This window comes from Vicugna pacos, chromosome 4, assembly GCF_048564905.1.
Source record: "Vicugna pacos chromosome 4, VicPac4, whole genome shotgun sequence".
Taxonomy (NCBI): domain Eukaryota; kingdom Metazoa; phylum Chordata; class Mammalia; order Artiodactyla; family Camelidae; genus Vicugna; species Vicugna pacos.
The window spans coordinates 603746-620441 of NC_132990.1; the positions used below are offsets into that span (position 1 = coordinate 603746).

A 16696-nucleotide genomic window follows, 5' to 3' on the forward strand; every position below is an offset into this window, starting at 1 on the left:
TTTAAAAGGACTAATAATGCCGATGTAAGTAACCATGTGAAAAAATAAGTGTAGATTGGTTCCATGCCATGGGACAACAATTTGGCAATGGCAGTCAAAATCCAAAATGTAGACTTGTTCTGACTCAGCAATTCTACTTCTAGGAAGGAATTTTTCCTTCAGATGCATTCTTAGGAAAACAGAAATATATCTGCACAAGGGTGTTCACTTCAGTCTCATTTGCAACAACCAAAAGACTAGAAACAAGTCAAAGAGCCATCAAAAAATGTTGCCATATTGTGGTACATCCACCTAATGGTAATGTTTTATGCATCTTTTAAAACAAATGAGGGAGGTCTATATGTAGCAATACAGAAAGATGTATTACTGAAGGAACAGAGCTAGTTAGAAAAGACTGTATGCAGCATGATGAAATTCATACAAAACACACAGACACACATACACACCACTCACACACACGCCCACACCCATATCTTAAAATGCACAGATGGTTTGATCCCAGGATCAGCATCCCCCAAAATAAATAAATAAATATAAAAATACATAGGAAATTCTAGAAGCAGGCACAGAAGCCTATTACCAGTGAGGAATGGAACTGAAAGGGCTGAGGAGGAGGAGGCTTTTACTTAAAATCAATGCCCCTCTGTTTGATAGTTTTACCAGGAAAATATAACAATTTTATCTGAGAAGAACTAATAGTCTCTCCCTCCACCTTAACCAAAAGTAGCAAACTTTGATTTGTTTTACATAATCTGCAGTTTTAGATTATGTTTGCCTTGGTTTCTTAATATGAGACCAAACATTACCAAAGATCAAAATGGTAACCTTGGCAAACGTGGCACTGGGGGTTAAGTGCTTCTTCTGTGGGAGGCTTTGGTTATGTGGCTGATAATTTGACTAAGTATAGACTTCAAGTTCAAATTTCTTGCTCTTTGGCACTTGGAAAATACTGCTCCATTATCTTTATGCATCTAGTATTGCAGTTAAGTTCTCCATTACCAGAAGACTTCTTGTTCCTGAAATACAGATGTTAGCCCTGATTTCAGGCAAAGCAGAATGAACATGGGCTGCAGGATCCATCAGCCAAACTTGACCATGGAGATATCACAGAAGTGAGACATAGAAGTGAAATTGTTGGACAGCAGAAAATAACAAGAGCTGTGGGAAATCCCCAGGGAGACAGAAAGAGCCTGGGACATGGTGAGGGGAAGACAGACTGAGAAGGGAGGAGGGAAGGGCAGAGGGTGGGGCTAAGGAGAGCTTCCCAGTTGTGCCCTCCTCTCTGCAGGGTGTTGCCCTCATCAGATCAGTGCCTGTCCTGCAGGGATTGCAAGGCAGGGAAACAGCTCTTCGAGGCCAGAAGAAGTTTGCATGGGGGGATGTTACCTTGGAGGTTTGGGAGTAGAAATAACAGGTCCTTTCCTCTGCCCTGAGAACTAGAGTATCATGACCCAAGGGGAAGTTCTTGTCTTGACAGAGATACATGGAGATTTCCCAATGGATGAGGACCCACTGTTGGGAACAGGTGGGAAACAAAGAATGGATGAGCCCAGATTGTATCCGCAGAGTCTCTCTACTCCAGCGTATGAGTCTCCCACCATCCTCACCATGACCCCCTTACCTTTGCCCTGTACACACGTCTCCACTCAATAAAAGGGGCACATCCTGGGGAATAGGCGTTCATCCTCCTCCCAAGTCATGACCAAATGGAATTTATCCCAGAAAAGTAAGGGTTGGCTGAACACTTGAAAATCAATCAATGAAATTTGCCATAACTAGGAAAGAAAAACAGAAAAAACAGTATGATTTCTCATTAGATGCAGGAAGGTCATTTGAAAAAAATCAAAATCTGTTACTGATTTTTTTTTTTTTTAGAACCTCTCTGCAAACCAGGAATAGAACTTCCTCAAACCTGACGAAGGGCATCTACAAAAAAAAAAAAACCCAAAAACCTATCACTGATATCATACTGGTGAAAGACTGAGTACTTTTTCCCTAAGGCCAGGAACAAAGCAAGTGAGTCTACTCCTGTGATTTCTATTAAACATTGTACCAAAGTTCTATCAGTGCAATGAGTCAAGAATAAAAATTAAAATATCAAAATTTGAAAGGAAGAAGTAAAGCTACTTTTTTATATACAACCTGATCACATAAGTAGACACTCAAAGAATCTACAAAAAAGCTATGAGAATAAGTGAGTTTAGTAAGGTTGCAATACACAAAGCCAAAATACAAAGAATCAGAAATTGAAATTTAAGGTAACAATACTATGTATAATATAATATAAATTTATATTTATGATAGTATCAAAAATACTAAATAATTAGGAGTAAATCTGAGAAAAGATGTGCAAGATCTGTATTGAAAACTACAAAACATGGCTAAGAGAAATTAAAGACATAAATAAATGGAGAGATGTATTTGTTCATGGATCAACATTTGTTCAAATGTCAATTCTTCCCAAATTGACCTGTTTGTTTCATCTTGTCTCTTTGCCTTAGTAGTTGAGAATCTTTGCAGAACAGTTGGGTGGGTACTGCTGCTGGCTTGGAGGGTTTCAGTGAGAGAGGGAAGAGGGGACCACGTGCGGCATTTTGATAGCTCCTCACCTGAGCAGTGTTTTTTTGTTTCTGCCCAGTGTTGCCAGCCACCTAAAGTGCTGTCTGGTCTCTGATCCATGCTGCCATTCCCACTGTTCTCATCTAAAGGCAGTCATCCTCACCTTTGCCCCTTGGCCCATGGAGAGAAGGAGGATGTGCGCCATCCACCTGGGGCTCCTCATGTAGAACCTCAACTAATCACGCTGTCAGCAGCCCCTGTGGTCCTTCTGCTGTTTGTGCCACCTCTCAGCGTGGAGCTCCACGCAGAACTCTCCCTCACGTGCCCTGTTTCGAGGTTTCTAAGTGCGATCTCCCATCTGCTCTGTCTGCTGGAATCCTGTCATTTCTAGTCTTCCTCGAATGGAACTATGCGTGGTGTTTGTGTGTTTGGTTGGTTTTTATTACATCTACTAGAATTTGGTTCAGGAGACTCAAGATTGCAGTATGTGTTCAGTCCCCTACCTTGAAACTGGTGCCTGCTCTCTTCCTGCTTCCCCGCCCCCTTCCCAGGCCTCTTTTGCCCCAGGACCCTGACCTGGCTCTGCGACCAGGAGCCCAGGAAGCTGCCAGACCTTCTTTGAGGAAAAGAATTCCAGAGCTGCTTGGTCTTCTTGGTGTTCATTAGTTTTGCCCCAGTCACACTCAGCTGTTAACTTCTGGGTTCTAAAGTCAAGGTCAAAGCCCACCATGACCCAGCCCCTCCAGGAGTCCCTCATCCCAGGTAGAGTCCAGCATGGGTGTTGTGAAAATAGACTTTATTATAATAAAATGTCTGTTTAAACAAATGCCCTCACCACTCCACACCCCTGGAGACCAAGGTGGGGGTGGGGGTTCAGTCAAACAATCTCCCACCACAGCGAAGGAAACATGCAGAGAGACACTCACCCAGCCAGAGGGTGGGGTGGGGTGGCTAGGGTGAGGGGCGAGAGCCCCCCGCCCCGTTCTGAACAGGGAATGTATGAAAATAGCTGCATAAATCTGTCCCTTTCCCCAGCCCTCGGACTCCGACAGGCGCCAGAGGAAAATGATGCAAAAGAGAAGTTGAATCCAATGAGCAAAATAAGGCAAACCCAATTCCTGCTTTCAGCCTGCTGGCCCCGGGTCTTGGGTCTCGGGCCAGGAGGGTGGCTGGCAGAGGGGGAGTGAAACGGGGCAGGTTCAGGCCTCTTGGGCAAGGGCCTTCCCCTCTCCTGGTGCCGTGCAGTGGAGGCGAGATGGAGGGAGCTGGACTGAGGCACTGAGTATGTACATATTTACACACGGCCCGCCCGCCTGCCGGAGAATCCAGTGCAAACTTTCCTTCAGGGGAGGAAGACATGATGAGGGTGGCCAGCGCCACCAGAGGAACAGGCCCCTCTCGCACAGGGTCCCCATCCCAGGCATGTGGAGGCCAAGGCAGTTCTAGCACAGCATGGTGGACACTAGGCGGAGGTGGGCGAACCAGGAGTCCCAAGTCCACGGCCAGGTCCTGACTGAGGCGCTCAGGCTCAGCCACCGTGGCCGATTGGCTTCCCCACGCTGGGGCTCAGGTCCCCCTCCTGGAGGAGGAAGACACCCAGCCAGAAGACTTGTCGAGCTCTGACCTTCAACGAGTCTGCCTCCCACCCAAGTGCCACAAGGGGAACTCGGGAGGAAGAGGGCCCCCCTGCAGCCAGGAGAGTGCACTGGGGCCTGAGCCACTCCTGCTGCCGGGATGGCCACGGCGTCCTCACTCCTTCTTCCCAGAGCCCAGTTTCCTGAGGAGCTGCTTCCCTTTGGAGAGGAGATCCCACACCTTCTTGCTTGGGCCCAGTGGCACCCCCAGCTCAATCCTGGGGAAGAGGTCAGGGCCAGGAGCACAGGGCCAGCCTGGAGGCACTGAGGGCCCTTGTGTTGAGTCCGCGCAGTCCTGGAATGTGAGAGACAGGGGGCAAGGTCAGGGCCCGACTCCCCACCCCAATTTTCCTCCTTTACCCCACAACTTCAGGAGCTGCAGCACCCCCAAGTCACAGACTCGTGGGAGAACCAGGGTCCCCAACCCTGCCACTGCCCCACACAGAGCACAGAGAGGTGAATGGGTGCAATGATGCTGAGGGAGCACTGAGGTGAGAGTCCAAAAGGACAGGAGAGGAGTCTCAGTTCTGCTTCTGCTCACTTGGGCCTGGGCAAGCACCCACCCACACCAGCATCATTACATACTTCTGAGTATCTCTAACGCCAGATACATTTTCCAAACTAAAAACTATGATCATTATTTTTTTCATCAGAGTCCATTAAATCATTTCTTTCCATTACTGCCCCGACCCCCTGCTGTAACATTTAGAAATTGGTTTTGGGAACCAGATTTTGGAAAACCAAATTCATAGTTGTGAAAATGAAAACTTCCATATTCTGTTTTTGAAAAGATGCGGCCATTTTTACATTCATCTTATTATAGTGCATTGCCTCATCCAATCATAGTGATATTTTGGTCAAGGAATTTTAGTGACCAGTTATACTTGATTATAAACTATAAAGCAAGTGATACATGTCTTTGTATGATGTAATTCAGTGGAGATCAGAATAGTCTAACATACTGAAAACATTTCTAACATTAATTTGTAAATCTTGAATTTTTAAGAGGCTTATTTTGTTCTCTTGGCTGAATGAATACTTGAATTGGTTGAATTGAAATTGATAATTCTCATTTAAAAATAATTACATTCCAGAAATATACTTTATATTAAATGGAATTGATGATTTTTACTTACTTACATTGTTTATATAAATAAATATTAACTTAATTCTGATGATTGGCTTTAAATATTTGTATTACTAATTTTATTTTCTATTATTGTAAAATAATAGATATAATGTACAATAATCTTTCTGAGAAGGATTCTATACTATTATTTAAATTAAAAGATTTAGTATATATTGCCTGAAGTATTTTTCTTTGGGCCTTGAAATGTTCTTGTAAAGAAATACTCCACAATTCTTGGTGGTAAACATATCTCTTCTTTAATGTGTGCCTCATATTTATATAGCTTTTATTCATTCATCTTATTATAGTGCATTGCCTCATCCAATCACAGTGGGGCTGCGTTTCTTCAGGCGGCGCGGAGGGCAGCCTGACCCGGGGTCCTTGGAGCGGGCGCCGTGGCCACGCCCCCTTCCTGGGGGCGGGCCCTGCCTTGTTCCAGTGGCTTCCAGAGAGGACCTACGCCGATGAGGAGCGGAGCGGTGAGCGCTGTGTGTTCTCCAGGCCTCTCCGCGAACGTGGAGTGGCTCCTGGGGCCCCATGGACGCGGAGTCAGAAGAAAAGCTGTGTTGGAGCCATCGAGGGCATGGGTACTCTTCGAAAAGGTAGGCCCCGCGAACGGCTCCACGAAGTGGCGGCGGCGGCGGCGGCGGCGGGCGGGGGGCGGGCGGGAGGCGGCGGGAGGCGGGAGGCGGGAAACGGCGGCGGGAGGCGGCGGCGGCGGGAGGCGGGAGACGGCGGCGGGAGGCGGCGGGAGGCGGGCGGTGGCGGAAGGCAGCGGCGGCGGCACCCAGCACGCTGCTGGCATCGCTGTGAACGAACAAGGGCCCGGTTCCCGCCGCGCGGAGCGGGAGCGCGGCGGGCTGCGGGCGGCGGCAGGCGGCGGCGGGAGGCGGGAGACGGCGGCGGGAGGCGGGCGGTGGCGGGAGGCAGCGGCGGCGGGCGGCGGCGGCACCCAGCACGCTGCTGGCATCGCTGTGTACGAACAAGGGCCTGGTTCCCGCCGCGCGGAGTGGGAGCGCGGCGGGCTGCGGGCGGCGGCGGGAGGCGGGAGACGGCGGCGAGCGGCGGGAGGTGGCGGGAGGCAGCGGCGGCGGGCGGCGGCGGCGGCGGCACCCAGCACGCTGCTGGCATCGCTGTGAACGAACAAGGGCCCGGTTCCCGCCGCGCGGAGCGGGAGCGCGGCGGGCTGCGGGCGGCGGCAGGCGGCGGCGGGAGGCGGGAGACGGCGGCGGGAGGCGGGCGGTGGCGGGAGGCAGCGGCGGCGGGCGGCGGCGGCACCCAGCACGCTGCTGGCATCGCTGTGTACGAACAAGGGCCTGGTTCCCGCCGCGCGGAGTGGGAGCGCGGCGGGCTGCGGGCGGCGGCGGGAGGCGGGAGACGGCGGCGAGCGGCGGGAGGTGGCGGGAGGCAGCGGCGGCGGGCGGCGGCGGCGGCGGCACCCAGCACGCTGCTGGCATCGCTGTGAACGAACAAGGGCCCGGTTCCCGCCGCGCGGAGCGGGAGCGCGGCGGGCTGCGGGCGGCGGCAGGCGGCGGCGGGAGGCGGGAGACGGCGGCGGGCGGCGGGCGGTGGCGGGAGGCAGCGGCGGCGGGCGGCGGCGGCGGCACCCAGCACGCTGCTGGCATCGCTGTGTACGAACAAGGGCCCGGTTCCCGCCGCACGGAGCGGGAGCGCGGCGGGCTGCGGGCAGCGGCAGGCGGCGGCGGGAGGCGGGAGACGGCGGCGGGAGGCAGGCGGTGGCGGGAGGCGGGCGGTGGCGGGAGGCAGCGGCGGCGGGCGGCGGCAGCACCCAGCACGCTGCTGGCATCGCTGTGAACGAACAAGGGCCCGGTTCCCGCCGCGCGGAGCGGGAGCGCGGCGGGCGGCGGCAGGCGGCGGCGGGAGGCGGGAGACGGCGGCAGGAGGTGGGCGGTGGCGGGAGGCAGCGGCGGCGGGCGGCGGGCGGCGGCAGCACCCAGCACGCTGCTGGCATCTCTGACGGAACAAGGGCCCGGTTCCCGCCGCGCGGAGCGGGAGCGCGGCGGGCGGCGGCAGGCGGCGGCGGGAGGCGGGAGACGGCGGCAGGAGGTGGGCGGTGGCGGGAGGCAGCGGCGGCGGGCGGCGGCGGCGGCACCCAGCACGCTGCTGGCATCGCTGTGTACGAACAAGGGCCCGGTTCCCGCCGCGCGGAGCGGGAGCGCGGCGGGCTGTGGGCGGCAGCGGGCGGCGGGAGGCGGCGGCGGCGGGCGGCGGTGGCGGCGGCACCCAGCACACTGATGGCATCGCTGTGAACGAACAAGGGCCCGGATCCCGCCCTGCCGGAGCGGGAGCGCTTCCTGACACGTGTCGGGGAAGCGGTCTGAGAAAGGGAAGGCATAGAGGGCTCCGGTGAGGCGCCAGCCTGCTGCGGCCAGAGGCGGGCGGCGTGAGAGCCGAGGGGAAGGAGCCAGCCCCGTGGAAACCCACTCCTGTGAATTCATGGCCCGATAGGTGTAAAGAAAGAAAAGACTTGCGAGGGGCGGCTGAAGTGCCCTGTTTCCGGAGGTGCCGTTCCCGAGGAAGCCTGAGTCAGCGGTCGTCGCCAGGAGCTGGCCTTCCCGGACGGACGAGGGGACAGATCACCGTGAGAACCAGGGCCCTGTAAGGTTCCGTCCCCGGGGGGCTCAGAGCCGGGAGAGCGGGGCGGAGGGTGCTGAGGAGCAGGCGGGGCAGGATCATGAAAGATCTGCTGTATACTTGGCTGCTTTGCTCTTTGCCAAAGTTATAAGGGGTGACAAACTTTTTGAAAAGGGCCAGATAGTAAATATTTCAGACCTGGCAGGGAACATAACATCTCTGTCAAATATTCCTTTTTTATTTTTATTTTTTTACGGTTCTTTCTTTAATTGAAGTAGAGTTGATTTACAGTGTTTGGTTAATTTCTAGTGTACAGCATAGTGATTCGGATATATGTATTCTTTTTTGTATTCTTTTCCCTTATGGTTTACTACAAGATTTTGAATATAGTACTCTTGCTCTGCAGTGGACCTTGTTGCTTATCTATTTTGTATATAGTAGTTTGTATCTGCAAATCCCGAACTCCTAATTTATTTCTTCCTTCCCCCTTTCCCCTTTGGTAACCATGTTTGTTTTCTATGTCTGTGAGCCTGTTTCTGTTTTATAAATAAGTTCACTTGTCATATTTTAGATTCCACATATAAGTGATAGCATATATTTTTCTTTGACTTCACTTAGTATAGATAATCTCTGGGCCCATCTATGTTGCTGCAGATGGCATTATTTCCTTTTTTATGACTGAGTAGTATTCCAGTATTATTATTAATTTTTATTATCGTTATTATTATTATTATTATTATTATTACAGATCTTCAAACACATTAAACCCGTTTGTCACTTGCAGGCTGGATTTGGTCCACAGGTCAGCTTCAGCTTGCTGACCGCTGAAGAGAGTGGGAGGCATTGTAGACATTTAAGCAGGAAAGGACGTTATCAGATTTGTGCATTGGAAAGCGTACTCTGGTGGCAAGCAGTGTGGCAGAGATTTGGTGAGGCTGAGGTGTAGGGAGAGTTAGGTCAGAAGGGATGTGTAGAAGAAGACTCTAATCATGATGGTCCAGGGAGAAATAATGAGGGCCAGGACCAGGGTTGTGGCAGTGATGCCAGTGACTTCTTCATAGCTGGGCTGGATCACACATGCAGGAGTGAACGGGCATGTCGTAGTGCTACCTTTCTCTCTTCCTCCTTCCCAACTCCAGGAGACATCTTCTTGTCCACCTAGGGTGTGAGTGACTAGCAGAGGAAGGATACCTTAGCTTAAGTCCTGCTGTGTCCAGGCATAGCTTCACCCTGGGGCACAGCTTCACCCTGGGGGACGTGCCCATCCCTTTCCTGTGGACCCCACATGCCAGGTTCTCCCTCCAGCTGGTGGCAGCCATAGGAGGGCAGCTCCCATCCCTCCTGCCCCCTCCTCAGGCTTCACACTGGGCTATGCCTAGTCTCCTCTTCTTTGAGACCAAAGTCTCATTTTTCTCCTGAAAATAAGCATTTCCCCAGAATATCTCACTGTGTGTGCCACCTCCACTTTAGTCTAATTGCCCTCAGTGCCAGGCAGCTCAAGCCTGACACTTCTCACCCTGCTTCTTCTGTTTACTTCCAAGAAGAGTTTCCTGTTTCAGGTGTAAAAGATAGGACTAGGGCAGAGGGACCCCGGGCAGGGTGGAATCACATCTTATCCTTTTGCTCGGTGCCAATGACAATGGCCCTCCTTGTGGGAACCGGGCTGTCTCCCCGCAGACAATTTGTGTACGTGGTCTTTGCATGTTTTTTGGCACTTAGATTTCTGAAGCTCCTCACTGATATGGGTCCCTTTTATCCCAGGCCCCATCTCGCCTCCCCTTACCTGCTAGTCCTCCTTTCTCTGTAAGTGCCTCTCTCATCTCTTCAGGGTTAGCTTTCTCCCCCCAGGACACGAACACATTGTTTCCAGATTTTCTCACTGTTCCCAGGGTAGAACTCTTGCCCTTTTTACTTGTGTTTCCTTCTCAAATACTTCCTTGCAATTTCTTGAATTATGTTTTAAATGGTGAGTTGCTCATTCTGGTCGGATTTGTTTTCAAATACTTCAAATATCTGTGACAACAGGTTACGTTTTCACTTTCCCCTTTTCTGCTTTTTTACTTGATAAAACTTTGCTGTTGTCTTTGGAGCTATAAACGGCTCCCCTTCAGCGGTGCTTGGTAGGGGTGCAGGCCTCATTGTATTGACTCTGGTCCTTGTTTATGTAACTTAGTTTTGAGCATAAGTACCCTCACTGATAGATCACTGAGCAGTGTTTCCACAGAGGATGTCTTCTCCTTTTGCACAGCTGCTTTAGTCAGTGGCTCTGCTCTCTGGGCTTTTCTTTATTATTATTAAACTCATGAAGCAGAGCCGTTACATTTAGCGCAAGTGCCCTCTGTTGTAGCTGAAGACATTCCCCTGTTCTGGATTCTTTGGAGGTCGCCTACCTCCCTTGTTCCAGAATCAACCTCGGGACAGAACACATTTTCTTGGTTGCTTCCTGATGGAGACTGGATTTAAGGGGTAGAATCAGAGGAGCTGTGGTTTGTGCAGGCTGAGAATCCAGAAGCGGGTTCTCTTTCTCCATCCATGTGAAGCTGGGTCAGGCAGGAGGAGGCTGTAAGCGGCCTGCCTCTCCCCTCCTAACCTCTGGAGCTGACGCTGGGCTGGATCACGGTGGGCTGTGGGCGGGGAAGTACAGCTCTGGCTTTCCCTGAACCTTCCTCGTCCTGCTGAAAGATTGGGTTTGGGGCCTGCTGATTAGGGACTGTGGTTTTGCTGGCGATTTTTCTTTTCCAGGAAAGACCTCCAAGCTAAGGAGCAAGTGTGAACACTAGCCTTGCTTGGATGTGGTACTTTTCAGTGAAAATCACAGCATTTCATCTTATTATTTGCACCCTTTGCTCCCTGAGTCCCAGAGCAGCCCCTGCCTAAATTTCAGGCGTTCCCCAGGACAGCCGAGCCCCTGGGCACCCAGTGTGGGAATCTGAGACACAGCCTGTGGGCTGCTTAGAAGACAGGGAAAAGGTGTCCTGGGGCTTTGTAGCTTCAGAACTCTCTGCAGGGCTGCAGGGGTTTAAATTGAAAATCCAGTCCCTTACAGGCCAATATGCATTTCAAGCAGAAAGGGGATTTCAGAGATCATCAAATCTAATGTCTGTTTCATAGATGTGGAAATAGAAACCCAGAGGTCATATGTTGGATGACCCCCAGAGCAGGACTTGAAACCTAGGTCTCCTGACTCCCAACCTAGTGTTTTTCTCGTGGAGGCATTCATATAGCATGTTTGTATTTTGGTTTTTTAAATTATTATTTTTTATTGAAGCATAGTTGCTGTACAGTATTATATAAGTTATATTATATAAGTTATAGGTGTACACTATAGTTATTAACAGTTTTTAAAGGTTATACTCCACTTATAGTTACTTTAAAATACTGGCCTGTTTTCCTGTGGTGTACCATATATCCTTGTGGCTTATTTTATATCTGATAGTTTGTACCTCTTAGTCCCCTACCCCTGTATTGCCCTGACTAGATCAAGAGATCTCAGATGGTAGAGACAGCTGAGTCTTAAGATAAAGCTGAGGTCTTTTTGAGATATCATAGTGGAGGACAGGCAAATTCAATTTCTGGAAGGTGAATTGAGCCGATGTCCTGAGGCATAAAGGCAAAAGGCACGAAAAGTATAAGTGACGGGTGGTTGTTGATATTAGACAACAACTGGCTATCAGGAAACTGTAGGCCCTGCCTGAAGGCTGTAGAGAACAAACCATGGGTTGAACTGATAAACAAGCTGTGAGAAATGTCACATAGCTGGCTGAATGAGAGATGCCTACTTAATGTGTCCAGCATGGACTGCTGGATAGCCAATGACGGGTAAGATCCTCAGAGGAGGACAACCTAAGACAGGCACAGCCGGCTGGACCGGAGATGGCCTACCCAATGTGTCCAGCATGGACGGCTGGATAGCCAGTGACGGGTAAGATCCTCAGAGGAGGACAACCTAAGACAGGCACAGCCGGCTGGACCGGAGATGGCCTACCCAATGTGTCCAGCATGGACGGCTGGATAGCCAGTGACGGGTAAGATCCTCAGAGGAGGACAACCTAAGACAGGCACAGCCGGCTGGGCAAGAGATGGCCTACTCAATGTGTCCAGCATGGATGGCTGGATAGCCAGTGACGGGTAAGATCCTCAGAGGAGGACAACCTAAGACAGGCACAGCCGGCTGGACAAGAGATGGCCTACCCAATGTGTCCAGCATGGATGGCTGGATAGCCAATGACGGGTAAGATCCTCAGAGGAGGACAACCTAAGACAGGCACAGCCGGCTGGACAAGAGATGGCCTACTCAATGTGTCCAGCATGGACGGCTGGATAGCCAGTGACGGGTAAGATCCTCAGAGGAGGACAACCTAAGACAGGCACAGCCGGCTGGACAAGAGATGGCCTACCCAATGTGTCCAGCATGGATGGCTGGATAGCCAGTGACGGGTAAGATCCTCAGAGGAGGACAACCTAAGACAGGCACAGCCGGCTGGACAAGAGATGGCCTACCCAATGTGTCCAGCATGGACGGCTGGATAGCCAGTGACGGGTAAGATCCTCAGAGGAGGACAACCTAAGACAGGCACAGCCGGCTGGACCGGAGATGGCCTACCCAATGTGTCCAGCATGGACGGCTGGATAGCCAGTGACGGGTAAGATCCTCAGAGGAGGACAACCTAAGACAGGCACAGCCGGCTGGGCAAGAGATGGCCTACTCAATGTGTCCAGCATGGATGGCTGGATAGCCAGTGACGGGTAAGATCCTCAGAGGAGGACAACCTAAGACAGGCACAGCCGGCTGGACAAGAGATGGCCTACACAATGTGTCCAGCATGGATGGCTGGATAGCCAATGACGGGTAAGATCCTCAGAGGAGGACAACCTAAGACAGGCACAGCCGGCTGGACAAGAGATGGCCTACCCAATGTGTCCAGCATGGACGGCTGGATAGCCAGTGACGGGTAAGATCCTCAGAGGAGGACAACCTAAGACAGGCACAGCTGGCTGGACTGGAGATGGCCTACCCAATGTGTCCAGCATGGACGGCTGGATAGCCAGTGACGGGTAAGATCCTCAGAGGAGGACAACCTAAGACAGGCACAGCCGGCTGGGCAAGAGATGGACTACCCAATGTGTCCAGCATGGACGGCTGGATAGCCAGTGACGGGTAAGATCCTCAGAGGAGGACAACCTAAGACAGGCACAGCCGGCTGGACCGGAGATGGCCTACCCAATGTGTCCAGCATGGACGGCTGGATAGCCAGTGACGGGTAAGATCCTCAGAGGAGGACAACCTAAGACAGGCACAGCCGGCTGGGCAAGAGATGGCCTACCCAATGTGTCCAGCATGGACGGCTGGATAGCCAATGACGGGTAAGATCCTCAGAGGAGGACAACCTAAGACAGGCACAGCCGGCTGGACCGGAGATGGCCTACCCAATGTGTCCAGCATGGACGGCTGGATAGCCAATGACGGGTAAGATCCTCAGAGGAGGACAACCTAAGACAGGCACAGCCGGCTGGACTGGAGATGGCCTACCCAATGTGTCCAGCATGGACGGCTGGATAGCCAGTGACGGGTAAGATCCTCAGAGGAGGACAACCTAAGACAGGCACAGCCGGCTGGACAAGAGATGGCCTACTCAATGTGTTCAGCATGGACGGCTGGATAGCCAGTGACGGGTAAGATCCTCAGAGGAGGACAACCTAAGACAGGCACAGCCGGCTGGACCGGAGATGGCCTACCCAATGTGTCCAGCATGGACGGCTGGATAGCCAGTGACGGGTAAGATCCTCAGAGGAGGACAACCTAAGACAGGCACAGCCGGCTGGACCGGAGATGGCCTACCCAATGTGTCCAGCATGGACGGCTGGATAGCCAGTGACGGGTAAGATCCTCAGAGGAGGACAACCTAAGACAGGCACAGCCGGCTGGGCAAGAGATGGCCTACTCAATGTGTCCAGCATGGACGGCTGGATAGCCAGTGACGGGTAAGATCCTCAGAGGAGGACAACCTAAGACAGGCACAGCCGGCTGGACAAGAGATGGCCTACCCAATGTGTCCAGCATGGACGGCTGGATAACCAGTGACGGGTAAGATCCTCAGAGGAGGACAACCTAAGACAGGCACAGCCGGCTGGACCGGAGATGGCCTACCCAATGTGTCCAGCATGGACGGCTGGATAGCCAGTGACGGGTAAGATCCTCAGAGGAGGACAACCTAAGACAGGCACAGCTGGCTGGAGATAAGATGGCCTACTCAGTGTGTGCAGTGTGGACTTGGAATTGGAGAGAGAAGGCATCACTCGGTCCTTGAGGCTGTATGAAGTGGCCTTATAAGCTAAGTGAATGAATGACAAAGGAGAGAGAGAGAGGAAGAGAAAAGAAGGAAGGAGGGATGGAAGTGAGGGGAAGGAGGAAGATGTGCTTAACTCATGGGTCTGAAGTCTGAGGTGGCTTGAGTCTTCAAAGCAGGCCACATTAACTTGGGCATTTAGGACAACAAGACAGAAATCACACCACAGGGCAGAAGCTGGCTTGGTGGGCAGTGACGGGCAGCCATACCTTTCCGTGTTGGTATTAAATGCTCCCTTACGATTGGCTTCTCTGTTGGAGGGGGGAGACCCAGCGAACAAGTGCTATTCCTCCTTTGCTGCTCCCTCCCCGCGGGACCAGTCCTGCACTGTTTTGCTTTTTCTTCTTTCTTTTTTCCTTTTCTCCTACCAGGTTTTTGGCATCTTTGTCTTTCGAAGAGGGCGATGTTCTGTCGGAGTTCGACAGGTGCTCTGATTGGCTCAACGGGTCCATAGATGTGAGCTTTGGTGTATCTGTGGGAGAGGGTGAGCTACAAGCGTCCTTCTGCTCCACCATCTTGCTTCTCAGGTGGCTGACTCCTGTGCCTCCTGTTAGTCAGTTACTGGTGGGGGTCACCCTCTTGGCCCCAGGACAGGTTGTAACCTCCCAGGCTTTTCGCGGGGTCTCCTGTCTCTGGAGGGCAGTTCTCCAGGGAGGGGTGTCACCAAGAGCACTTAGCAGCCAAACTAAGAGCATCTGTAGCAGCGTCCGCTGGAGGAGAGAAGGAGCACCCCCACCACTTCCTCCCAGCCCTGTGTCACAAAGGCTGAGAAGGAGAATGGCCACAGGAACAAGGATCAGGGGTCATATTGGAGAACGGGATTTGGCAGAAGGGAGGAAATGTGCAGATGGTCAGGCTTTTCTGATGCAGCCCTGCAAGTTGCAGAGTCTGGGGAGGAGGAGGACTGGTGCAGGACCTGGCAGGTGTGTGCAAGTGAGCGTCCACCTGTTGAGGGGTCTGGGAAGTCTTAGACCCTTCCCCATAATATTCTTTTCAGGAAGTGCCTTGTTTTCATGTAGAAACTCAACTGATTTTTGAGTGTTGATTTTGTACTCTATAACTTTGCTTACTTTATTAGCTCTGATACTAAGTTATTTTGTGGATTCTTCAGCATTTTCTACCCATGGGAATCACGTCATCTGTGAATAGAGTTTTACTTTTTCCTTCCCAGTTTGAATGCCTCCTTTTTCTTCTTACCTACTACTAGTAAATATTGAATAGCAGCAGTGAAAGCAGACATCCTTGTTTTGTTCCTGATTAAGGAAAAAACTTTCAGCCTTTTATCATGGAATTTGATGTTCGCTGTGAGCTTTTCCTAAATGTCCTTTATCATGTTGAGTAAGTTTCCTTATTTTGCTAGTTTGCTGACTGTCTTTATGAAAGGTGATCTAGTGGCTTTTCCCCTTTATTCTGTTGATACGGTGTGTTATATTGATTGATTTTTCTAATGATTCATTCCTGGGATAAATCTCACAGGGTCCTAGTGTGTAACCCTTTAAATATATTTTTGGACTCAGTTTGTTGGTATTTTGTTGAGGATTTTTGCATCTATATTCGTAAGGGATATTGGCTCGTAGTTTCTTTACCTCTGATTTTTTAGTCTGGTATTGGTATTAGGGTAAAATGGGCCTTATAGAAAGAGTTAGAAAGCATTTCTTCCTCTTCTATTTTTTGGTAGAGTCTGAAGAAAAATCGATGTTAATTCCTTTTAAAATGTTTGGTAGAATTCACCAGGGAAGCCAGCCAATCGGGCTTTTGTTTGTTGAGATGCTTTTGATAGCTGACTCAATTTATTTACTTAGTATGGGTTTTATTAGGTTTTCTGTTTTTCAATCAGTTTTCATAATATATGTATTTCCCAGAATTTATCCATTTAATCTGAATTATCTGTTTGGTGTAGAGTCAGTTGTTCATAGTAACCTCTTGTCATCCTTTTTATTTCTGTGGCATCGGTAGAACTGTCTCCATGTTCATGTCCTTTTTTTTTTTCTGATCAGATAGAGCTAATTAAGACCTTTGTGTTTACTCAGTATTTGCTTATCATCACACAGCCCATGTTCATTTCTGATTTTATTTATTTCCATCTTTTTTCCCCCTTGGTCAGTCTAGCTAAAGATTTGTCAGTTTGCTGATCTTTTCTGAGATTCAACTAGTGTTTCACTGATACCATTTTTCCATTCTGTATTTCATTTTCCACCACACTAATCTTTATTATTTCCTTCCTTCTGCCTAGGTTTTAGGTCACACTCTCTCTGGTTCCTTAAGGTGTAAGAGTCAGCTGCTGATTTGAGATCTTCCACCTTTTTCAGATTAGGGAGTAATTGGTATAAATTCGTTCTGAGCACTATTTTTTTCTGTATTCCATAGGTTTTGGTATATTTTGCTTTTACTGTCATTTGTCTTTGTTCTCTAATTTTCCTGTGATTTTTTTT

General features: G+C 50.7%; 1 non-coding gene across 1 annotated transcript; it reads right to left on the reverse strand.

Annotated features, from left to right (window-relative positions):
• Positions 1-16255: 16255 nt before the first annotated feature.
• LOC140696231 (small nucleolar RNA SNORD44) lies at positions 16256-16316 on the reverse strand. Its single transcript, XR_012072387.1, has one exon. It is a non-coding gene; the product is annotated as a small nucleolar RNA SNORD44 (small nucleolar RNA).
• Positions 16317-16696: the final 380 nt, after the last annotated feature.